Source organism: Olea europaea, chromosome 6 (genome assembly GCF_002742605.1).
Source record: "Olea europaea var. sylvestris chromosome 6, O_europaea_v1, whole genome shotgun sequence".
In the NCBI taxonomy this organism is placed as follows: Eukaryota; Viridiplantae; Streptophyta; class Magnoliopsida; order Lamiales; family Oleaceae; genus Olea; species Olea europaea.
The window spans coordinates 11,865,031-11,892,230 of NC_036242.1; the positions used below are offsets into that span (position 1 = coordinate 11,865,031).

Genomic DNA, 27,200 nt, shown 5'->3' on the forward strand with positions numbered 1-27,200 from the left:
TCTAGTTGCATAGTGTGGCGTCAAAAGAGTAGATTCGTCTGATTTCATTTGATCTGCCTGGAAATAAAAGGGCATATATATGGTTTTTGATGTATACAAATCACAAGAAAGCAACTTGGAATGTTCGCAATGCAAAAAAAGAGATCCTCTTTATCCATTTGAGGTTGGATATTCTTGTGTCCCCTCCTTTTTGTGAGATCTCAAATTCAAAGAATTGTTGGCGTTTTCACTTGTGAGATTTAAAATTAGTCAAACATGTCATCGGTACTGCAAAATTTGATAAAATCTAATAGGAAATAAAGGGAAATAAATATGAAACGTGATATTATCTATTAATTGTTTCATTGATTGTTGTTCAATACATTGTGTCAAATCACACAAACTAAGATGTCTACAAAATAACTCGAATATTGCAATATTGATTGGATAAGAATATGCACCAGGCATATGGATGAGATCGACTATCTGGAGGCAGCAATCCTGATATTTATAATAAATTAGTAATGTGGTCAGCATTTATATATATTAATGTTCTTTTTTGTAACTATTTATTACTGAATATAGGAATAGAAAAATTACAATCAGTCATTAATTGAAAGCAGAGAATCTGCTGAAAATTCATAAGCTGCGGCCTGACGGGATACTTCTGGGGTGCTACCATAATCATATGCAAATTTCTTGTTGTGTTGCTGCAGAATTCCAGGAGAGGGTCTATCAGGCCAAGTGTAAGCTAATAACAAGCCCAATATCATCAAGTCAGATAAATAATACCTTTTTTAATGATTCAAATGAAAGAGTACAATATTTTTATTTTCTAAAATGTATTCTTAGTAGCTAAATGTCAGATTTAACCTCATTAAAAATGATATGGTTTATTTCCAACGTGATTTATTTATTTATTTTGAGTTCAACAAAATAAACTTGACTTATTGAATGATATGATAAACAAGATAATAATCCAAAACTCATTTCGATGAAAGAAACATAGTAAATTGAATCATAAATAATTTTTCTTTCTCATATTTACTATTTCTCTAATTATCATAATGTTTGATCCCCATTTTTTGAAGAAAATGAATTCTTCAACAGTGTTTTGATATAATTTTAACTACACATTTTTCAATAAAATAATATTACACACAAATTTAAAATTTTTCCTTATCTTTTAACCACACATTTTACATCAATACACTATTCAAAAATTCATTTTCCCCATCAAAATGGGGCTCAAACAAGGGCTATATTTTGCTAAGAAATCAAAAAAGTGATTACTGTTAAAGAAATATAATACAGTCAATTTTCCAAAAGATGAAGATCCTGTTGGCTGATTTGTGGGAACAAAATTGACCCATTTGATTGCTGATTAATATTCACTCCTAATCTTGTGGTTAACTTGAGAGATTGTGATTCTATTGTATTATCTTTCTTTGTGTGGTTGTCTTCCTCTAAAATTGACGTGTGGTATGTATATGTATGATTGTTCAATGGAGAATGGAACACTTCCTACCATTACTTTTGTATAGAAATTATCATGGCATCAGAGAATGTTAATCCAATTTTAGGGTAAATTTGAAAGCTTTTATTTTTCGGCGGGGACCTCGTCCCACTGGTTCTTTTTTCACCTGTTTTTCTAGTTTCTTTTAAATATGCTCGTCAGATCATTTTTTCATGATGTTCCAACTTCTGAAGTATGTTTATCTTTTCAAACATGTGAAAAACTACAAATCGTCCAACAATTCGAGATCATCATCATACTGCACAAAATGTCCCTTTATTCATCACCAAGTCGAATCAGCAACATAAGCCCTCTCTACCACTACCAAAATCAATGGACTTATCTATATTGCCCATCAAGTTTGGTAGATGAAATCTAGTTGATTTTATCTCAAAGTCACAAAAATTAACACCTTTGATCTGTAGGAGAAATTTTTATCGTAAAATCACCAGATCTTTTATGTTGAATCATCAAGAAATTCAAGAACTATAGTGGAAGCAAACCTAAATCAGACATGGTTAATGCAATAGTTGAATCTCACGGTTTAGTCTCCAAATCAACACGTAGCCTGTAATTCTCGATGGTGATGGGAGGCAAAATAGAATGAGCAATACACGTGTGATTTGGGGATCATAACCGTATTTATATGGTGCTGCTCTTTAACCTAATTTGGCCCATCATAGAATTAGAAATTTGGACCCGGTCTCGACACATAAAAGACCCACACTTTAATTGGATACATTAAAGCCCAAAATATCGAAATCTTATTAGATCACTTTTAACCGGGCTTAACTGAATTTGATAACTTTTAATTTAATGTACAATAATTTTCACATATAAACCCACATGATCGATTTAAAAATTTCTTATAATCTCCCACTTGGGCTATATGTGTTACCTTATAATTGTGCATTAAACATAACCTTATGAGTACTCAAAATTTTGCTATTATTACCGAATACATTCCCAAACAATCCCGTCCATCAATCATATCAACATAGGATCAAAGCAGCTTTCGCTACTTTCATTGTAACTAAACCAATCAATGGTCACCTATATCAATATAACTAAATGATATGGATCAAACATGGATGTGTAGCATGAAAATTACATGTGATGTAACTTGTAACATGCCTATTTCCAACTGGTCCACCTTAATACCTTAGTGATATCATTTTAAATAAGTTCAAAGATAATAAATCAAATAAACCTCATAATTGAAAATAACTTTAACCATAAACCATATTCAAAATAACAGTACATGTGTCCAATGTGAAAAGCACAAATACAAACTTCCACTGAAACTAGACATCTTCAAGAGACATTACACCCATATGAGCAGTGTACTCATGAAAGACTTTGGGTATCAATCATTTAGTAAGCGGATTCGCAACCATGGAGTTTGTTCCAATATGCTCTATTGACATCTATCCACTCTGAACTCTTTCTTTAAATGCGAAGAACTTGATCTTTATATGTTTTGACTTCGTCGAGCTTCTGTTGTTATTGAAATACAACACTGTTAATTTATTGTCTCAAAATAACTTGAGTGGCCTTTCTATATTGTCCATAATGCACAGTCTAGTGACAAAATTTCGCAACCATATTCCATGAATTAATGCCTTATAACACGCTATAAACTCTGATGCCATGGTGAAAATAAGCTATGAGTGTCTGCTTAATACTCTTTCAGGAAATAGCACCTCCAGCAAGTAGGCACTGAAATGGATCTCATACTACCTTGACATTTCGTGAAATCGGAATTAGAATAACTGATGATCTCCAACTAATCTGATATTTTGTATGTGAGCATGTAGTCTTTTGTTCTCTGTAAATACCACATGATTTGTTTGGCTGCTTTCTAATGATCCATTCCCGGATTACTTAAATATCTCCCTTGCATCCTAACAATATACTCTATATCCGAACGCGTACAAACATGAGTATACATTAAACTCCCTACAGCTAATGAATAAGGAATCTTCTGCATTTCTTTAATTCTCAAGTCATTTTTAGGGCACTGATTTAAACTAAACTTATCTCCTTTAGCCACAAGGGTGTCACTTGATTTACAATCTTGCATACTATATCTTTTAAGTACCTTTTGGATTTAGCTCTTTTGTGATAATCCAAGAATACCCCAAAAATAATTTCGGTGTATCTGAATTCCTAATACAAAAGAGACGTCACCAAGATATTTCATCTCAAAATTTTTTGCTAGAAATATCTTGATTTCATACAATTAGCCTATATCGTTGTTGGCAAGTAATATGTCATCGACATATAAAACCAGAAAAATATACTTGTTCCTACTGAACTTGTGATATATGCAATCATCGACCAAATTCATCTCAAAACCAAATAAGATGATCACTTGATGAAACTTATAATACCATTGACGAGACGCCTGTTTGAGTCCATAGATGGATTTATTTAATTTACAAACCATATGCTTAGCATCATCTGACACAAAGTTTTCTAGTTGTACCCTATAAATTGGTTCATCAATGTCATCATTGAGAAATGTTGTCTTAATATCCATCTGATGTAACTTGAGATTGAAATGTGCTACCAATGCAATTATAGTCCTGAAAGAGTCTTTCGAAGAATCGGAGCGAAAGTCTCTTTATAATCGATGCCTTCTTTCTGTGTAAAGCCCTTTGCGATAAGACGAGCCTTATACCTCTCTACATCACCCTTCGAATCCCTCTTGGTCTTAAATATTCATTTGCAACCAATGAGTTTCGTACATTAAGGCAATGGAATGAGGTCCCACACGTCATTGTCTTTCATGGATTTTATATCTTCATTCATGGTATCGAATCACTTTTGAGAGTTAGAACTTTCCATGGCTTAACGGAAGGTAATCAAATCATCTTCCACCATTCCAATGTCAACTTCATATTCTTGGAGAAATACGATGTAATCATCCAAAATCACATTTCTCCTCTCTCTAGTGGATCGTTTTAATGGCATTGATTCTTAAAGCTGTAGAGTTTGTTCTTCTGAAATAATTTGTTGACCTTGAGAGGGAAATACGACATTGTCTTAAGTCGAAATTGCTTCTTGAACAATGTCAGGGATTAGCAACTGATGGTTTTTATGTCCAGTTTCTTTTCATTTCGCTTATAGGGCCTTGTCTCAACTGGACATTCCCAAAAATGTGTATGCTTCAAACTAGATGATAAGTTTGTTTCACTCATGAAATTTGCACAATTTTAGCTTGATTATTTGCTAGATCTTGTGAGTATAGAACATTTTTGATGTGTTTGTTAGTACTGTTTTGAAAATTAGGAAATGCGATGCAAAAAGAGGATCTAAAACGGATGAAGAGATAAAAAATAAGGAAATTGGAGCAGAATGACAGCGGCTAGGCGCTGCAATCATAGCGCCCAGGGCGAAGAATGTGGAAGAAGATTCGATCCAATGCAACACCAAGACACCACAACATCATAGGCAATACTGACATTTCAAAAAAGTCCTCCTCCTTTTCTTTTAAATTTAACATTGAGGACAATGTTTAGTTTAAATTTGGGGGAGTGAGTGTATTATTATTAATTGTCTACCTAAAATTTTTTTAAGTTGGACATTTTGGCTTACAATTACGTTTTACTTTGAGATTTAGTGTTGATTTATGAACTGTAGATATGATGCATGCTAGATTGACTGAAGCTTAACCTTGCAAAACTCAATATTATACGTGCACCAGAATTGAGTCTGACACTTTGATGAAACAAGTTGATTCATTTGTTAGATAGGTTAATTTAATTGGACATAGATGCTTTATCTAAACCATAGTAAGTTATTTATTCTTAGATCAAAGTTAGCATAGTTTGGGGGTGATTTTACAGTTGTAGGAAGATGCGGATGTGAATTTGGATTCCATGTATAAAAACTTATGTATGGATTATCTTAGACTAACATGATAAAACTAGGTGAGAGTCTTAAGTTGGAGGTCGATTTGTTTGAATGAGTGTGTGATAAGGGGTATTGCACTAATCAAGGCATATGCATTTGAAAATTTTAATCTTTTCTTTAATGTTTATGACTCAAATGATTAAGTCTGCAAGGGTATCTTAAAATCTGGTGCCCTAAAGTCATCTGACTTGGGAGTTATCGACCTAAAGCTCGCTACATGAGTCATTTAGAAAGCAATCAGAGATGAAGTTGCACTTAAAATATTTTTTTTTCTTCGAAGCCTTTTTTACTCGGGTTAGTAAGCCTATAAGGGTGTTTAAAACCTGGTACCCTAAAATCATCTAATTTGGGAGTTATTAGCCTAAAGCCTGCTATAGGGGTCATAAGCTTAATGGAGAGAATTTAAAATAATAATAATAAATAAATAAAATAACTTGTGAAAAACCAAAAAAAAAAAAAATGTGCATAAAAAGAGCAAAAGCATTAAATATCTTGGTCAAGCCTTAACACTTATTTGAGGGAATTTGACTTTCGATACAAGATAATTAGCTGGTCGAGTCGTGGCGGTCAAAGTAATCAAATAATTTGAGAATCCCTATTCACTGAAGTGTTGACTTGCAATTAATAATGTCCACCTGAACTTAAGAGGGTGAGGATAGTATGAAATATTCAATCTTAGGTTACACACTAGGAATGAGTGAAAAAGTGTAAGTTTGTGGGGTGAGTGAATCTTAGGAGAAATGTAAGATATATTTGACCACAGAGGGTCGAGAATTGAAACAACTTATGCAGTCATGGTTGATTTCTTAATTCTTCACACACACATATATATCAATTTTGCATTGGAAGAGTAAATATTGATTTGGTATTGTGACTTGAAGCATGTTTGTGGAATAACCATCAAATCCCGAATCCTGAAGTAAAAAGTTTGATTGTCCAACCAATTATCTTTTGCATGCTTGTGTGTATCATCCTTGGATAATTTTATTGTTTGATGTGTTTGTTTGCTCGAGGACTAGCAAACGGTTAAGTTCGGGGCTATTTGATGAGTTTGTTTCGCTCATGAATTTTGCACGATTTTAACTTGATTATTTGCTAGATCTTGTGAGTATAGAATGTTTTTAATGTGTTTGTTAGTATTGTTTTGAAGATTAGGAAATGCAATGCAAAAAGAGGAACTAAAGCGGATAAAGAGATAAAAAAAAATAAGGAAATTGGAGCAGAAAGACAGCACCTAAACGCTACAAAACTGAAGAAAAACTAAAATTTGAACTCGAGAGGTAGCGCCTAGGTGCTGCAATCATAGCGCCCAAGCGCTACCATCACTAGACTTCTTGCTCGTCCAAAGCTTATAAGGAGTTTTATTCATGGCTTTAGTTGGAACTTTGTTGAGTATATACGTTGAGGTCTTTAATGCTTCACTCGAGAGAGATTCTGGTCAAGTAGAATGACTAATTATACTCCTCACCATATCCGTAAATGTTCTGTTTCGTCTCTCAGCAATACCACTCATAGTGGGCGAACCCGACATAGTGTACTGTGGGATGATACCGCATTCCTCTATGCTTTAATCCTTTTCCTGAGTTAGTTCTCAACTTCAGCTTTATAGTTTTTGAACACATCCAGGGACTGTGATTTTTCATGAATGAGATATCTATAGCCATATCTTGAAAAGTCATCTATGAACGTTATAAAATATTGTCGACCATTCCAAGAATCCATAGGAATGATTTACAAATATCCGTATGTATAAGTTCTAAGACGTCCGAAGTCCTGTTAGCTTGAAATCTCATTTTATTGGTTTGTTTTTCTTTTATACGGTTGACGCACAAATCATAATCTGTGACGTTAGGAGGGTCGAGAATCTCGTCAGACACAAGTATCTCAATTCTCCTCTTGGAGATGTGACCTAATCTCTTGTGCAACAACGAGGCAAAGTTCTCGCCGGTTAATTTTCGTTTTACACCTCGAGTACTTACATGCAAGGATTCATTAAAAGAAGCAATTGTATCAATTAAATAAAGATTAGCGTAACTTGATAAAGAACCGGAACTAACCAATTTTGAATCATGAAACAAACAAAATCTTCCATTCTCCAATGAACAAGAATAACCAAATTTGTCAAAAACAGAAATAGAAATCAAATTTCGTCTAAAAGACGGTACAATAAATGTCTCATTAAGATCCAAATAAAATTCAGTATTTAACAATAATCTAAAATTTCCTATTGCCTATACTTCCACCGCCTTGCCATCTGTATCTTTCACCATCACTTGGTTTTCGGCAACTCGAGCAACACTGCATAGACAAACTAATGTGAATTGTTGCACCAAAATCTATCCATAATGTATGTCTAAGTATCGAAATTAAATTAACCTATGAACAAACCAAATGAAAAAGAATACATTTCTTTACACGCTATGCGAGGGAATTGGTGCAGTTCTTCTTCTTATGACCTGTAGCTCAACAGAAGAAACAACCACCTTCAGTTGGATCCTTATGCCTTTTTTTTTGTGATGCTGTACCCGCAGTTCTTCTTCTTTGGGCCGATCAATGTTCACATGAATAACGCATGCACAAACACCTTTTAATATTCTAAGTTAAATAATTTCCACAAAAGAGGTTGTTTTGACAACATGTTGCTTCAAGTAATTCACTTTCGAATATTATATCTTTTAGGGGAATTTGGTGAGATAGCCAGGTTGCCCAATAATTTTGAATAAATGGCCTTCGACCAATACAAAAAAGAGAAAAAAAAATCATAATAGTTTAATTAATAAAATGACCAAACTATCCTTCACATTTTAACACAAAAATTCTTCCAAAATCCCTCATTCACTCGTTTTCTTCTCAGGTAAACTCTATTTTCCCAAATTTAAGAATCAGCTTCTCTCTTCTTCTTCCTCTTTGTGCAAATCTCACGAAATCGACTACAAATTTGTGAAAATTCATCTTCTTCTTCTGTTCATCTTCTTCAATTTTAAATTCTCAAAATTACAATCACCTATTTTCTTCTCTTCAATAATCATTCTTGCTATTCTAGAATTATATTTTTTTTATTATATTCTTCACTTATTTTTGGTATCTTTTGAGTATTTGAACAAGGGTTTGGTTAGCATATTATTTATATTGAATGCATTTACATTTAAAGAAAAAGGGAAAGATGTTCTTAGAAATTCCATCTATATTGTATTTTTATTATTAAATATAGTATTAAATAATATTTAGTTGGTATTATTTTCGTATTTAGTGTATTTTTTGTGTTACCTGCAACTATTGGATCTAATAACACTCCAACTGCTATCTGAAATATAGAACATTACTCCAGTCATTGTTTGTAAAATAAAACGACCCTACAGTCGTTATCTACTATAGTTTGATTTTTTCAACAAAATGACTCTAACAATGGACTCACTAACGTATATAACATAAAAAGATTGACTAGTCAGAAAGAACAATTAAAATGGCATGACATTTATAGTATTGAGATGGTGAAAATAAAAGTTGTCACGCTTATATGTGTCGATTAAATTAATAAACATATCTATCAACTTTTGTATGTGTTATGTACATATTACAATATAAATATGTTTCACTTATTATTTTTCAAGGAACGAATGGACATTCACTACTTATACTCATATTTACACACGTAACAGTAAAAGTGTCGTTTCCATATCCAATAACAAGACTTGTGTCGCTTTGAAATTTTCACCTATATACGATTTTTTTTCAACAAAACAATATTTAATAATGGATTCTCTGACATACGTAACATGAAAAGTTTGACAATGTCATAAATAACGTAAATGAGTTTCACTATTGGTTCTCGGGACATAAGATAAGAAGTAGCTGCTTTTACTCATTTTTACACGAATAGCCTTTGTTTGAGCCTCTCTTTTTTTTTCTTTTCTTTTTTTTTTATCAAAATGTATTCGTGAACAGTAATTTGATCACATCTTAACCACATGTTTTTTAATAAAATAATATTATACGCAAACTCAAAATTTTTTCTTAATTTTTAATCACACATTCTTCATCATGACACTATTACGAAATTCATTTTTTGAAAAAAAAAGGGCTCAAATAGCCCCATAATGGCACAATGGTCATTTTCATATTAATAACGACACTTGTGCCATTCTGTTGATTTTTCCTACGTTTTTGCTAATATCTTTTAAGTTAAATGTGCTAATTAATTGTCACTGTAGCATCCCAATGTGAGTTAAGAAATATGCTCATTAATTGTCAATCTAGCATCCCAATGATGGCAAAACTGCCTTTATAATTGTAAATTTACTTGTTTATGAGAACGAACTTGTGCTGTTACTAAGATGAGAATGTCATTTCTCTAATATTTGTATTGTTACTGAGATGAAAACGTTTATGAGAATTGCAAACTACCATGATATTTGATTTTTAAGTGTCCATGAGAATGCACAAGTGTTGTTTACAGTATATTTAAAGTCCCCGAGAATGGTACCAGTGTTGTTACTGAGATGAAAAGATTTAAAAGAACAACATAAGTGACGTACATAAATATAAACTTCTATTATTACTATGAGAACTACACAACTTAGGGTGTCCAATTTTAAAGGTCGTTGAGTTGAAAACAAATAAAAATAAAGTAGAAATCAACATAACAGCTTAAGTGCAGTTATTGAAAATAAAATGGCACTTGCGTCATTCTGTCTATCACTAAAAGTTTAAGCAACTGAGACTCGTCCCTGCCTCGCGAAATAATAAGTTGAACTCATTTAACTTGCACGTTGATTATGGCATTTAAAAAAATTATGAGATATGCTCATTACTTATATTTTATTGAAAATAGTAGAATAACTTATGTCAATTCAACCGTTCTTTGTCACGTGATCAACCTTTCTAACTTTCTTAAGTTAAGGGATCCATGTTTGAGGTCACGTGATAAGCACATGTTTGCTTCAAGTTGAATGTTAATTGTAGTTACAGTTTTTATGTTTTTCATTTAAATGTGCGTATGGATTTCTATGATAAGAGTAATTCGATCATTATTTTGGTCAAGTTTTGTTCATGAGAACAACACTTGTGTCGTTAATGATATGATAACATCCATTAGAACGACATAACTGTCGTTATGTTAGTTTGTACATTGTCTACGAGAACTTCACTTGTGTCGTTATTGATATTGAAAAGATAGGGAGAACGACACAAATGATGTTATAAAGACACAAACTTGTTCATAAAAATGGCACAATTGTCATTACTGTGTATAGAACGGCACAAACTTCTACCATTATTCTTTATGTAATCAATAATTTTGACTTTCTTAAATTAGAAGGTTCGATCCTTGAGGTCGACGCGATGGAAATAAAGCGAAATATAGGAAAAACCAACAAAACAACACAAGTGCCGTTAAACGTCACTTTTGTCGTTCTGTCGATAAACATGTATATGAGCAGCCACGAGCCTTTCGGGCCCCGATATTCTATAAGTTGAACTCATTTAAGTCGTGAGATGGACATGTCACTCACAGAATTTGTAAGATACTCTGATTACTTTTGTTTCTTATGAATATGGATGGTGACTTGTAATTTTCACCAACTCGACATCTACAATCTATGTCAGTTCTATCGTTATTCGTCACGTAATCAATGATTCTGACTTTCTTAAGCTAGGACATCCGATCCTTGATGTCGACGTAGTGAAAATGAACCGAAATATAGAAGAAACCAATAGAACGACACAGGTGCCGTTAAACGTCACTTGTGTCGTTCTATCGATAAACACGTGTATGAGCAGCCACGAGCCTTCCGGACCCCGATATTCAATAAATTGAACTCATTTAAGTAGCGAGATGAACATGCCGCTCACATAATTTGGGAGGTACTCTCATTATTTTTGTTTTCTTACGAATGTGGATGGTGGTGACTTGTTATTTCATTAACTCGACATCTACAATCTATATCAATCCAATCGTTATTCTTCACATAATCAATGATTCTGACTTTTTTATGTTAGGAGGTCCAATCCTTGAGGTCGACGCTATGAAAATGAAGTGAAATAGGAGAAACCAACAAAACGACACAGGTGCCGGTAAACGTCACTTGTACCGTTCTATCGATAAAACACGTGTATGAACAGTAACGAGCCTTCCGGGCCCCAATATTCGATAAGTTGAACTCATATAAGTCACGAGACGGACATGTCGCTCACATAATTTGGGAGGTACCTTCATTACTTTTATTTTCTTACGAATGTGGATAGTGACTTGTGATTTGACCAACTCAACATTTACAATATATGTCAATTCGATCGTTATTCGTCACATAATCAATGATTCTGACTTTTTTAAGTTAGGAGGTTCGATCCTTGAGGTCGACGCAGTGGAAATGAAGCGAAATATAGGAGAAACTAACAAAACGACACAAGTGCCATTAAACGTCACTTGTGCCGTTCTGTCGATAAAAACGTGTTTAAGCAGCCACGAACCTTCCGACCCCGATATTCGATAAGTAAAACTCATTTAAGTCGCGAGATGGACATGTCACTCACAAAATTTGGGAGGTACTCTCATTACTTTTGTTTTCTTATGAATGCGAATAGTGACTTGTGATTTCACCAACTCGGCATCTACAATCTATGCCAATTGAACCGTTGTTCGTCACGTAATCAATGATTCTGACATTCTTAAGTTAGAAGGTCCGATCTTTGAGGTCAACTTAATAGAAATGAAACGAAATGTAGGAGGAACCAAAGAACGACACAGGTGTCGTTAAACATCACTTGTGTCGTTTTGTCGGTAAACACGTGTATGAGCAGTCATGAGCCTTCTGGCCTCGATATTCAATTAGTTAAACTCATTTTAGTCGTGAGATGGACATGCTGCTCACATAATTTGGGAGATACTCTCATTACTTTTGTTTTCTTACGAATGTGGATGGTGACTTGTGATTTCACCAACTCGACATCTACAATCTATACCAATTCTACTATTATTCATCACGTAATCAATGATTCCAACTTTCTTAAGTTAAGAGGTTCGATCATTGAGGTTGACGTAATGGAAATGAATCGAAATATAGGAAAAAGCAACAGAACGAAACAGGTGTCGTTAAACATCACTTGTGCTGTTCTGTTGATAAACACGAGTGTGAGCATCCAGGAGCCTTTCGGGCCCTGATATTCCATAACTGAATTCATTTAAGTCGTGAGATGGACATACCGCTCACAAAATTTGAAAGATACTCTCATTACTTGGACAAAATGAAAAATGAGAACAACGCTAGTGCTATTACTATTATGGAAACAGCATAAGTGTCGTTACTTATATAAACACGATAAGAATAATTGATAAGTTGTATATTTAGAAATAAATTATTATTAAGTCAATAATATTTAATTTCTGAACATCATTTCTATATTTTCTAGGTAAAATACTAAAAATGGCGCAAGTGCTGTTTTGTTATAACAAAAAAAATATTTGTCGTTATGACTTCATCGATTTTAAGACAATGACAAAATGAATTATTCCAAACATTTTAAATAGTTTACATTTAGGAATGACGAAAGAAGTACATCATAACACCACAATCCTTTTCAATACTACAAAAGAAGCATATCATAAAGGTCAAAATACACAGAGTTTCCTTCTACGTTATCATTTCCCTTTTTTACTTCACCATTAGTTTCTACTACACAATCTCTTTCAAACTCCTTTACACTATCACATTCACCTACGACTTTTGTCGAAATAGTCACGCAAAGAGGATGTTTTTTACAAATAGAAAGAAATCAATTCACTTTCATGTCACTATTAATACTTTGTGGTGAAACTGAAAACTTAAACATTCCGGGATTAATAGACAACATCTCAATTTTATATAACTTTGAATCCACATAAACAAGTTCTTGCACTTTGTTGTACAACTCTATATACGAAATGCTAGTTGGAACATAAAGAATATCCATATTTTCTTCACTGTTTCCTACATAATCCCATGTCCATTTGCCTTCTCCAGTCTCTCTAAACTCGACAAAATAGCATATTTGTACCCATATCACTTCTACAGAATCCATAGCTGTAAATAAATTAAAAAGTTAAATAATTTACTCAAGTATATATCAAAGTAATATGAAAATAGTTATCATATTTAAATTATAAAAGTAACCACAATATATTATCAATAATGGACAGATCATAATGGATAATGATCGTACTGTTGTTTTACAAGGAGGATAACCACTGTAGTGTCTTTCTACACTACAGATAACGACTGGAGTGTCGTTATCGTCCAATAGTTGCGGACGGTACAAATATAAACCAAAAGCGAAAATAAAATAAACTAAAATATCATTTTATACTATATTCAACAATAAAAGTACCAATGTAAAAAGAGATTTCTAAAAATACCTTTCTTCTTTCTTTAGATATAGTAAAGATTTCAATGTAGAAAAAATAGATACCAAAATTCTTGTTCAAATACTTAAAGTATTGAAGAAGATAGATAAAAAATACATTGAATAACAAGATTTTAGGGAAGCAACCACCGGGAAAACACGTCGATGTGTTTTTGTAGATGAATTGAGGGATTTAATTGGATTGAAAGGGGTATTAGGGTATTTTCCATGGTGAGGGCATTTTAGATATTTGTCATTATTTGTTTATTATTTTTTGGAAGTGAAGGCTATTTGACCAAAAAAACATTGAAGAAATGTTATTTTACCAATGTCATTGTTTGACTAGGTTTTTTTTTTATCAAATCCTCCTATCTTTTAAAAGATTCCTTAATACCAAAATTTGAGAAAGAAAACCACTAATTTTACATATTTGGTTTAGTTTCAAATTTTAGGGGCCTTAGTTAATAATTCAAAATGTTAAGGGAGGTAAAATTAACTAATTCAAAACTTTAGGGGCCAATATTAATAAATTTAAAACTTTAGGGACCAAAATTAGCCAATTCAAAACTTTAGGGGGCCAATTAGAATAAATTATTAAACTTTAAGAGCTTTAATTATAAAATTCAGCACTTTATTGACCCAAATTAATTAATTTTTAAAACTTAGAGACTGAATTATTAAACCCAAAAGTTAAAGGCCCAATTTGGATGTACTTTAAACGTTAGGGATTAAAACCTTAAATATATAACCCTAACCCTAATTGCAATCAGGGGTCTCAAGTTATCTAATTTACAAATGACCCAAATCACCCAAAAACTGAAACTAAAACCCAAAGAAATTTTTTCTTCTCTTCTCCTTAGTGGCATGGATCGGCGTCGCCTGGTATAGAATCGGGGGTGCCATCCCACACCTGTGCTGCTGTGTTTGTAGAGTGCAGCCACTCTGTCGGTCAGTTGTCCCATCGTCGGAAAAAAAATCCCTTATTTATTTATTTATTAAACCTCCAAATCTGTAATCCTTTTAAAAAAATTCATAATCCAAAAATTTCTTAAACTATTAATTCGAATAACGAAAGACAATAACGAAAAACATAACGCAAAAGTTTTCAAATTTAACAAAATATAGATCCAGAATTATTAAATTTGAAAACTTCGAAAATATTGAAGAACCAAATAAATTATTTGATTCTCAATTATTCAACATGAAAAGACTCTGACACTACTTGTAGGAGACATTTTTATCGTAAAATCCCTGGATTTTTCATGTTGGATCATTAAGAAATTCAAGAACTATAGCAGAAGTATACCTGAATCAGACATAGTTAATGCAACAATTGAATCTCACGATTTAGTCTTCCAAATCAACACGTAGCCCGTAATTTTTTATGGTGATGGGAGGCAGAATAGAATGAGTAATACACGTGTGATTTGGAGGCCATTACCATATTTATATAGTGATGCCTTTAAGCTAATTCGGCGCATCATAGAATTAGAAACTTGAGCCCCGTCTCTACACATATAAATCCACACTTTAATTGGATACATTAAAACCCAAAATATCAAAATCTTATTAGATCACTTTTAACCGGGCTTAATAGAATTTGATAGCTTTTAATTTAATAAATAATAGTTTTTACATATCAGCCCACATGATCGATTTAAAAACTCCCTACATGATCATCATGCAGTAGTTACTACATTTAGACATAATCCGAGGGACTCATAACTCTTCCAGTTCCAGTTTTCCGCGCTCTCTCTTTGCGGGATTATTTTGAATGTTGCCTTAGTTGATTCGAACAATGAGATGGATAAGGAACTCATCCCATATAAAATCAAGAAGTCCCTGGGAAGACAGGCGATGAACTCTTAAATTTTAGCAACGAAAATCAAACAGAGATTAAGGAGCTGGATATATTCTGACAACAACAGGTTGATATTGCATTAAAGTTGGACTCAGCACATCTAAGTCATTGTAGTTGTTGCTTGACCAAGCAATGTGCTTGTTGTCATTCTACCAAGCCATGTGCTTGAGTTTATTAATAGTCCATTTGTTATAGCTTGACCAAAAAATAGAATTGCTATCGATTGACCAAGTAATGAGCTAATGGAACGAGTGCCATTCTTTGACATTTTTTCATCAAGACAAGAAAATGCAGCTACCATATAGCTATCATCGAGTGAAGAAGAAACACTGATGTAAGAGACAAACTACTAATAAGTATTGCCACCACCAGCAAGATGTTTTTGATAAGTTGGGTGTTCATCTTTATTACAACTCAAATTTGAGGGGCTGTTAAAGAAAAATTACTTTAGTGATTTACTATAAGATGAAAATCCGGCTAGTTGATTTGTTGGAACAAAATTGATCCAGTTGATTGCTAATTATGCTCAGTCCTGATGTTGTGCTTAACTTGAGGGATTGTAATTCTATTTTATATCTTAACGTGTTTAGCATTCTTTGTTTAGTTCTCTACCACTAAAATCGACTTGTGCTATTTATGTTTGATTGTTCATTGGAGAAAACAACCACCTATTGTATTTCTTACATTGTATTTGTTTGTACAATTAACATGAAACAAACAACATATTACCAAAACTACGAAAGTAAATTGTTGCGAGTAGCTATTTGATACATACTACCTCTTTTCCTAAGCTTCACAAAGTTGCCAAAAAATCAAAAATTTCGGGGCCCTGTACATGTGCAGTCATAAGCTTTACGCAATTTGTCCACAAAGAACTAGTGTTTTCAAACTGGCCATTTTCAAGAAGAAAGGCTTTGTCTTACAGCAAAAATATTTGATATACAATGCATTTTAATCCAATTTAAACTTTATGGCCATTTTTATCTTGGAAGACTAAATAGCTCGGGCAATACCTTCTAGCGCTGACCATTCATAGTCTACAGTCGCAACGCACTCTGCTAGGCTTCTCTTGAACTGACCAAGATATTAGTCCAGTAGCTTCTCCTCTACTTCCTCGACTATAGGCACTATCTCGTTGGACTCATTATTATTAATTGAATGAAAAATAGCTGCAGTATTTGTGTCATCTGAGATACTAGAAAACAATACAAATTAATTTGATAACCCAACCGAAGGAGAAGACGAAGAAAAAAACCAACTATTGATATATTATTGCTAATATCTTCCCTTAAACTCACGATGCTATAGCAAGAATTAGCGAGAGTTTGTCAAATAAGAAATGAGAATGATGAGCTAGATGAGACTTCATGAAGAAGTTAGCAAACTCCAAAAATGAATAAACAAGAGGTAAGGAAATTATGCCAATCTCAATATGCTTCGTGCATCTATGAAATATGGAGTTGCGAGATATTTGGATAGCACTTTGATTATAATAATACCTAAGAGTTGGAGAGGACAAAGGAACACCCATGTTTACAAGTAACCAACACAACCACACAATCTCAGTGGTGGTGGATGTCATAGCTCGATACTCTGCCTCAATGGAGAAACACGGAACAACAATCTATTTCTTACTCTTCCAAGAGATAGAGAGTCATCCAAAAATTTACAAAAGCTAGTAGTGGACGTGTGATCAGTGGAATTACTAGCCTAATCAGTATCAGAGTAAGCACAGAGTACTAAAGAGGAGGTCAATGATAATAAAAGACTTTGAAAGTAAGTACGACAAAGATAGTGCAAAATACGAACAATAGCTACCCAATGAACCGTAGTAGGAGCATAAACAAACTAACTAAAAATGTGAACAAATAAGCAATATTGGGACATATGATGGTGAGATAAACTAGACATCCAACAATAGTATGATACAATGTGAGATCAGTCAAGAATATACCATCAGAGGATGAATAATGAACGACTCAAGAACAGTATCAACAGTTTTTTAGTATCGGTAAGATGAGCAAGCTCAATAAAATTCATAATACTTGGACTGAGAGAAAAGATAACCTCTAGGAGAAGAAGCAACTTTGATTCCCAAAAAATAAGATAATACACCTAATTCCTTCATTTCAAAAGGACAAGCTATTTTTGATTTCAAATCAGCAATTCCATTAATATCATCGCTAATAATAATCATATCGTTAACATACAGTAAAAGTAGAATGTGACCTTTTGAAGTGCATCTAAAAAATAAGGCAGAGTCATGATGACTGGATGTAAAACCAAGAGATGCTACAATAGTGGAAAATTTCTCAAACCAAACACGAAGTGCTCATTTGAAGCCATAAAGTGCCTTCTTGAACTTGCAAACGTATCCAGGAGTGTGAGAAAGATCAGGAGGAGGAACCATATAAATCTTGAAAATATCCAATCAAAAAGGCATTTTTGACATCCAACTGAGAGAGACTCTATTAACGAACAGATTCAACTTTAATAAGTGTATGAACAGTGATCATCTTAGCAATAGAAGCAAAAGTCTCCTCATAATCCAAACCATATTGTTAATTAAAGCCCTTAGCAACCAATCTAGTTTTGTAATGCTCAACTGAATCGTCTAATTTGATTTTAATTTTAAAAACCCAATGAGAATCAATAGCATGTTTACATGGAGGTAATGCATCCAACTCCTAAGTTTTCGTCTTATGTAGGATAGAGAGTTCATCAGACATAGCTTTTTGCCAAATAAGATCCAAAATAATTTCTTTATAGGAAGAGGGTTCGGATAGCTTGTGAATGAAGGTTAAAAATAGCAAAAGGACTTAGAATAATAAGAATAAGTAAGATCAAATAATTGAGTGGACTTACGAATACGTTGAAAATATCGAGGATGACAGAAAGCATGAATTGGATCAACAATCTCAAGCGATGCTTGGGAGGCCATAGAAGTAGTAGTATCATGAACCGACGTATGTGTATCAGTAGTACGTGAAGAATCAACAGTATATGAGGTATGGAAAGGTAGTCTATCAATATCATCAGAGAATGAATCAATATGAATGAGGCTATTTTAATTAAGTCATGAGTATTATCAGAAATAGAAAAGAATGGAATGTGCTCAAAAAATACGACATGACGAAAAATATATAATTTTTGATTAATGAGATCAAAACAACGATAACCATTTTGGCACTGTCCATAACTTTATAAAACACAAATAGCGGTGCGATATGTTAACATAAAATGTTCTACTTTATGGTGAAGAACAAAGTAACTATATTCAAAGATTCTCAATAAAGAGTAATCAAGAGGATGTCCAAACAACGTCTCAAAGGGTGATATGCCTGTAGTGTGGGAAAATGAAATCTTATTAATTAAAAAAACAGCAATGACAACTACTTCTCCCCATAATTCATTAGGAACCTTAACAAACAAAAGAAAGGAGCGAGTAGTTTCTACAATACGTTTATACTTTCGTTCCACAACACCATTTTGTTGTGGGGATGTTGTACATGAGGTGTAATAAATTGTGCCATCAAGAGAAAGCAATTCAAAAAAATTAGTATAGTAGACTCTCCACCCAAGTCACATCTAAATCACTTAATTATAATAGAATGTTGAGTTTTAATTAGTGCTCTAAAAAATGACAAATGGAAAGAAAGTCAGAACGTTGTTTTATCAGATAAATCTAACAATAATGACTATAATAAATAATAAAACATACATAATATCTAGACCCTCTTTTTGTAGCAATAAGAATAGGTCCTCATATATTAGAATGAACAAGATCAAATGGTGCAACAAAATGAAAGATACTTTGAGAAAAAGTTAAAGTAGAAAATTTAACTAATTTGCAACCACTACAATTACAGATATCATGAATTTGAAAATCTCCTAATTGACTCTTAGAAACCAAAAATTTTAAATAACTAGCGCAAACATTTCCAAGGCGAGAGGATACAGCCAATATTGAGGTGATAGATGGAAGAAGAGATGCTTCAAGAGATTTCAAACGTGTTTCCTCAACTACAAGCTCACTAACCACTAAATTAATTGAGAGAAGTAGAGTAAGATGCAAGCTAATGCCTCTAAGTCTCTCAAAATCACTACGGAGTGCTATATAATACAAAACTAGTCGTTGCTCCTCTCTAAAAGAAATATATTCCTCACATACTTTCAATCTTACTAATTTTGTAAGAGCCAACTCATCCCAAATTGAATCCATAGAAGTGTGAAACTCGACAATACTCATATTCTTTTGTTGTAAAGCTCATATATCAATCTTTAACTGATATCACTTTGCAAAGTTAGACTTAGTGTATAGCTTACGAAAGTGATCCCAAATCCTTTGCTATTTCAAATTTCGCAAACTGTGTACCAATAGATTGTTCAACAGAGTTATGAATCCAAGTAAGAATTTTCTCGTTGTTTGACTTCCAATTATCTAACTATGTCACATAATACTCAGTAGTGTTTTCATGTTTTACAATAGCGTCACTAACATAACCCCACAATCTTTTTCCTTATAAAATTTTTTTCATTGCAGTACTCCAATATAAGTAACTTTTACCATTTAATCTAATGCTAATGGATTCAAGTGAATTATCCTTTCAGTTGCCATTATGAAATCAACAAATAAACTACCACCAATCAAAAGAAATCACCAAATTCTGATAAAAATAACAACAAGCAACGCATCACCACAAACTACCACTAAAATATACAGCACAATACATGTTTAACCAAACTAATACCCCCAAACAATCAGAAACTCACCAAAGAACAAATTGTCTCTTTGAATTTGCCTTAAAAAACATGTCACACACTACCATAATCTCCATAAACTCTGTTCACGCGCTCAGAATAAAGTGCGTGGTAATATAAGAGCCGATTAGGAATGGTCGTCTCATCATCGTAAACCAAATATGGTCTCCAATCTTCAAATGAAAATTGGGTTTGAGAGATATTGTCCATTTTCAGTGGTAACTTCACATGATGTTAGAGTTTTTGGTCATTTTCAATTTCATGGATTGTAAGAGAATGAATGAGACGAAAGCATCGACTTCAACATACAAATTTGGGCTTTGATACTATGAAAATAATATAAATTAATTTGATAAACCAACTAAAGGAGAAGGAGAATTAAGAGGAGAAGAAGAAAATCAATTATTGAACCCCCAAAAATTAAGTTTAGTAATGAAATATATATAGAGATCTTGCTATACATACGTCAAGATTTACACAGTGGATTACATAATGCCACATGGAATATAATCAACTTTTTCATCCAATTTTTTCTTCCATATCATTTCATGTTTCAGCCACATTATATAATCCATTTTATATATCTTTTATATACAAGTAGCAAAATCCTTCTTCCTTTTCTCTTTGTGGGCTTCGGTGATATCATTTCGTGCTTGAGCCACATCAATCACAAACACTATCGTACTCAACTCCTTGGTAGTACCTGAATGTACGACAACATCAACACGAGTTTCATTTAAGATTTTTGTGTCCCCATGTCTAGGGAAATGGACTTTCTTCATATCCTCTATGTGGGCATTAGCGATATTATTTTGAGCTTTAATCACCTCAATTGGAGGTACGATTGCATTTGACTCCTTGGTAGTATCTGAATGTATTGTCTAGGGATAGGGATCTTCTTTGTGCACCTTGGTGACACCATTTTGTGTTTCTAACACATTTGCGGATAAATGTTTTGAGGAAAAGACATACAGCGACAAATTCATCAGTCTCAGATGCCTAGTACTTGAGCCTCCATGCTTTAGTATCACAATTAACAAGAGCTCGAGAGGGACTGTTCCATAGCCAGGAGGCGAAGCCACAATGTCAACAACTTCCTTATTGGATAGGAGAAGACATCGATTACACCGTGACTTGCTATAGGCTTATGGCATTTAAACCACACGTGCAAACATATGCTGAACACCAAATTTTAACAATAAAATGTGCCCCCTCTCTATTAGCTTAAGGTTTTAGATTAGAGAGTTCAACATGATATCATAAGAGGCAAACGTCTTGTATTAGTGTATCGTGTCATTTATTTATGAGAATTGTGCACGTGTTAAGCCGTTCATAAATAGATAAATATGGCCCATATTAGCATGTTGAATACTAAACTTTCTAAATAAATAAATGTATCATTGTTCTAATAACTTAAACTTTTAGATGAGATGATTGAATATGAGAGGTACACTTTTATAATTAAATATAAGAGATGGGATTATTACCACATTAGAGGTAAGAATGACAAACTCATCTCTCTCAGTGATAAGGTGGTAATAGACATCTGGGATAGAGATCAAACTAAAATCCTTCAAACAAAGTCCCCGAAAGCTCCGGCCATTGCCAAACCAGGTGAATTTCTATTAAGCAATCATACACGTGTAACTTCTTGTTCATCTTTCAGTGCAAAAACTCTTCCCTTAAATTTCTGGATCCTGGCAGCTTTTCCTGGAAAAAATAAAAACAAAAAAGGAGGAAATTTTCAGTCCTAAATCGATAAAAAAGGATGCACCTCTTCCTTTTTTATCGATGAAGAAGCCAGAATGGGATTCATTTCACTTCCAATGGTGAAGTCATAATTTACGCCATTTTATCAACAGTTTCAGCGTTTGCAACTTTGCATGAGCATACACATGCTTTAAACATTAAAGCATGTGTGTGTCACTCTGTGTTTTAAAGATGATAGGGAAGAAAAGATAAGAAAGATACTTCGAAGATTAGGTTTAAAGTCCACTGTCAACTGTACAGAAAACCTACCCGCAGTATCAAAGTAACAACTGTTGTACCACACAAAAACTATCAATAGTAGAGTGCAACTTCGATTCTTTATCCATTAACTTGAATGCCTTTAATATTGGTTCCTTGAGTAGCATATGCATCTCGAAAAATTTGTCTTTCTCCGAAACTTCAATTGACTTACCCACATCATTGTCCACAGAATTGTCGAAATGACTTATTCCCTCAGCATCTTCTTTCTCGTCCCCTTGGCAAATAGCCTCCTTGAAATTTGATACAATGGATTCTTCCCATCCACTGCCACCATAGCTACAACAGCACCACCGTTGCAACTTAACTTACTAAAGACGTGGGAGCTTCTCTTCTTTCAAATGCAGGTTTTCATCAGTATCTCGCTCTGTCGTAGCATTAATCGAGGAATAACATAAAAACATTTAAATCATAATTTCTTCAATTTTTATCTTACTTTATAACCAAAAAAGAAACAAAACTGATCAAATTGATATAACTAGAACAGAGAAGAGCTGCTAAAATTCAAGAAAATAGATGATGCCGAAAAGGCATGAATCAGAAGAGCGAATTGCGCATTTGATTTGGCTTTTGGAAAAAAATCTTGTAATTTATTTCGCTTAGGATGCTGTTTGAATGAAAACAAGAAGGATATACTATGCATTGTGTCTTTTTTATTTATTATTTTTGGTTGACTTTTAGTGCTATTTTGCAGTTTCATTTCCTATGCTAGTCTTGTGATGTTGCCATATTCTTTAACATCCTGGATATGTTATTCTGTCATTGGATTGTTTAAAAAATAGTTAAACTATCATCTAATCATTTTTTCCACACACTTAATCAATCTGTCAACCAAGGTGTAAAATTCATCTCGTAAAACAGCATTATTCTTCCTATGCAATAATACAAACTTAGTTCTAATTAGTAATCAGTAAAAAATTGTCATTGTCGTTCTAATTATTATTTATCTACATTAATTTTCTTATTCGTGAAATAATTTCGAGTAAATTATAAAGATTTTACTTTTAGTTTAATAAATATATTTTATTTTGTTATAAAAAATCATAGAAACTAATTTAAATATTGTACTTCCTAAAGTCATAATTTAGAATTGATTTATGTAGAGCTTGACAAGACTTTCGAATCGACCTGGATCGGATTCTAATTGAACCGAACTGAGCAATTCTTTAGAAGTTAAATATCCGAATGGATATCTGAATTTGTAATCAACGGGTTAGGCTCGATTCAATTCTTGATTAGCAATCAAGAACCAAAAAACCAAATCTCCAGAAAAATTTTAATTTATTTATTTTAAATGAACCAATTATTTTATTTTATCTAAATAAATTTGCTAACTTATTAATTTAGCTCAAATCTAAAAATATGATTTTCCTATTTTTAATTTTAAGTTCAAGCATAATTTAATCAAATTGACCTAAATTTTATCAAAATCTGTTATTCTACTATTCATTTCTACAGTTTTGGAGAAATTGAATTGAAGCTCAACTACGCTCCTGTTAATTATTCTGACCTCATTGTCTTCCTCTTCCTGTGATTTAATAATTAAATTTATGAAGAACTCAACAAAGTTATGAAAAAGATACATAAGATTGGACTACGTTATCTTGTAAAAGCTATGATTGAGTGTGTCATTAGTTGAATTAGAATAGATTTGTAAATATTAAAAAATATAATTATAGTATGAATCTCGAGAACCGAATGAAAACGAATCCGAACAGTTTCATAATTAAATTTGGACCTAATAATTTCACTTACTAAATACCCAAAATTCGAGTCTACGGTATGGTTCTTTTGAGCATGTACAGCCCTAGATTTATTTAATTTTTCAAACATAACATAAACTTTAAGAAAGGTCTTTATTATTAAATTTTCATTACGTAGTCGACCAAAACTAGAGGCCAATCAACAATCACCATCAACATCAAGTAAAGATTCAATACCAAATGGAAGTATACAAGGATAATTAGCACAAAATGCCCTTACCTTTTAATATTATTGTGCAAAACGTCCTTATATTTCATTTTCTTTTGGCATTTTCACCTTTATTTCCACCATTCATTGCGGAAATCATTATTTTCATCTCTTTTTCAAATTAAAAATTGTGTAATGACGAATATAGCCTCCTATTTACATAAAACAAAAAGAAAAGAAAAAAAAATAAAGACCTAATTGCAACCATAATCCCAAGCTTTCAAAAAAATATAAATGGGTTACAAATATTTAAGGGGGAGTTGATTAAAGAGCCTAGTCAAGCAATGTATATGATTAATTATCCCTCTTTCAATGTTTCTTGATCAAATGGCCTCCAATTATGAAATATAATATAAAAAAATAATGTCAAATGTCATAAATATCCCCACCATGGAAAAGACTCTAACATCCATATCAATACAATTAATTCCCAAATTCAAGTTTAGGTTTTCAAATCATAATTACCTGTTTTCTCATCTTCAACTACCATACTTGCTATACTAAAATTCTCTTATCTATTATATTCTTTATCTATTTTGAGTATCTTTTGAACATTTGAACAAGAGTTTGATAAGCATACTATTTACATTGAAATATTTCATTACATTTGAAGAAAAAAGAAAGACACTTTTGACACTACAGTTGTTATCTACTTTAGTTTGATTTTTCAATTAAAAGATCTCTAATAATGGACTATCTAATGTATTTAACATATAAATGTTGATCACATCACAAAGAACGGTTGAAACGATATGCCTAATTGTTATCAAATTGGTGAAAGTACAAGTACAATATATACATAATAATAAATAGGCGATTAAAGTAATAAATAGGCAATATATCTCTTAAATTTTGTAAGAGGCATGTCTATCCTACAACTTAAATAAGTTTAACTTATCGATTATCAAGGGCACAGACGAGCTATGATTGTTTATACTCACATATATAGACAAAATGGCACTAGTGTCGTTTCATTATCAATAACAACACTTGTGCTGTTCTGTTGAATTCTTCAATATTTTGTTTATTTTCTAATGCAACAACCTCAAACATTGGATCATATAACTTAAAAAAGTCAGAAAGGTTGATCACGTGACAAAAAAAACGTTGAATTGACATAGATTATAAGATATCGAGTTGGTGAAATTACCAGTCATTGTAATGATTCATTAAAAAATATAATTAATTAACATATCTTTCAACTTTTGTAAACGGCATGTCTATTTTACAACTAAAATGAGTTCAACTTATTGATTCTCAGGGCATAAATGTGTCATGACTGCATATACTAGTGTTTATAGACAGAACAAACAAGTGTAGTTTAACAGTCCTTGTGTCGTTCTGTTGATTTCTCTAATATTTTGCTTATTTTCCAATGTAATGACCTCAAACACTGGATTCCCTAACTTAAGAAAGATAGAAAGGTTGACCACATTACAAGAATAGTTAATTTGACATAGATTATATGATATCGAGTAGGTGAAATCATAAGTCATTGTATTAATTCGTTAGAAAATATAATTAATAAGTACATCTCACAACTTTTGAAAACGGAATGTCCATCTTTCAACTTAAATGAGTTCAATTTATTGGTTCTCAAGACATGGATGAGTCATGGTTATGTATACTTGTGTTTATAGATAGAACGACTCAAGTATCGTTTAACGGCTCTTGTGTCGTTCTGTTGATTCCTCAAATATTTTGATTATTTTCCAATGCAATGACCTCAAATCTTAGATCCTCTAACTTAGAAAAGTTAGAAAGGTTGATCACATGACAAAAGAATGATTGAATTGGCATAAGTTATACAATATCGAGTTAGTGAAATCACAAGTCATCGTATTGATTCGTTAGAAAATATAATTAATTAGTAGATCTCACAACTTTTGTAAATGGAATGCCCATATTTTAACTTAAATGAGTTCAATTTATTGGTTCTCGAGGCATGGATGGGTCGTGGAAGTGTATACTTATGTTTATAAACAAAACGACAGAAGTGCGTTTAATGACTCTTGTGCCGTTCTGTTGATTTCTCAAATATTTTGCTTATTTTCTAATGCAACGACTTCAAACTTTGGATCCCCTAACTTAAGAAAGTGAGAAGGTTGATCATGTGACAAAAAAGGTCAAATTGACATAGGTTATACGATATCGAGTTGGTGAAATCATAAGTCACTGTATTGATTCGTTAGAAAATATAATTAATGAACACATCTCTCAACTTTTGTAAACGGCATGCCCATCTTTCAACTGAAATTAGTTCAACTTATTGGTTTTTTGGGCATGTATGGGTCGTGGCTGCATATACTCATGTTTATAGACAGAAAGATATAAGTGACATTTAATAGCACTTGTGCCGTTATGATGATTTCTCTGATATTTTGCATCTTTTCCACCGCAACAACCTCAAGCATTAAACCCTCTAACTTACAAAATTCAGAAATGTTGATCATGTAACAAATAACAGTAGAATTCACATAGATTATACAACATAGAGTGGAGAAATCACAAATCGTTATTTATATTCGTTAGAAAATATAATCAATGAGCACATCTCTCAAACTTTGTACACGGCGTGTCCATCTCGCAACTAAAATGAGTTCAAATCATCGATTATCAAGGATAGGACGGATCGTGGCTGCTCATATTAGTGTTTAAAGACAGAATGACACAAGTGACGTTTAATGGCACTTGTGCTATTTCGATAATTTTTTCGATATTTTGCATCTTTTTCACTACAACAATCTCAAATATTGGATCCTCTAACTTGAGAAAGTCAGAAATGTTGAC

At 32.7% G+C, this 27,200-nt stretch overlaps 1 pseudogene; it reads right to left on the reverse strand.

Annotated features, from left to right (window-relative positions):
• Window positions 1–581: 581 nt before the first annotated feature.
• On the reverse strand, window positions 582–23,954 carry LOC111395160 (annotated as a pseudogene).
• Between the last annotated feature and the right edge of the window lie 3,246 nt (window positions 23,955–27,200).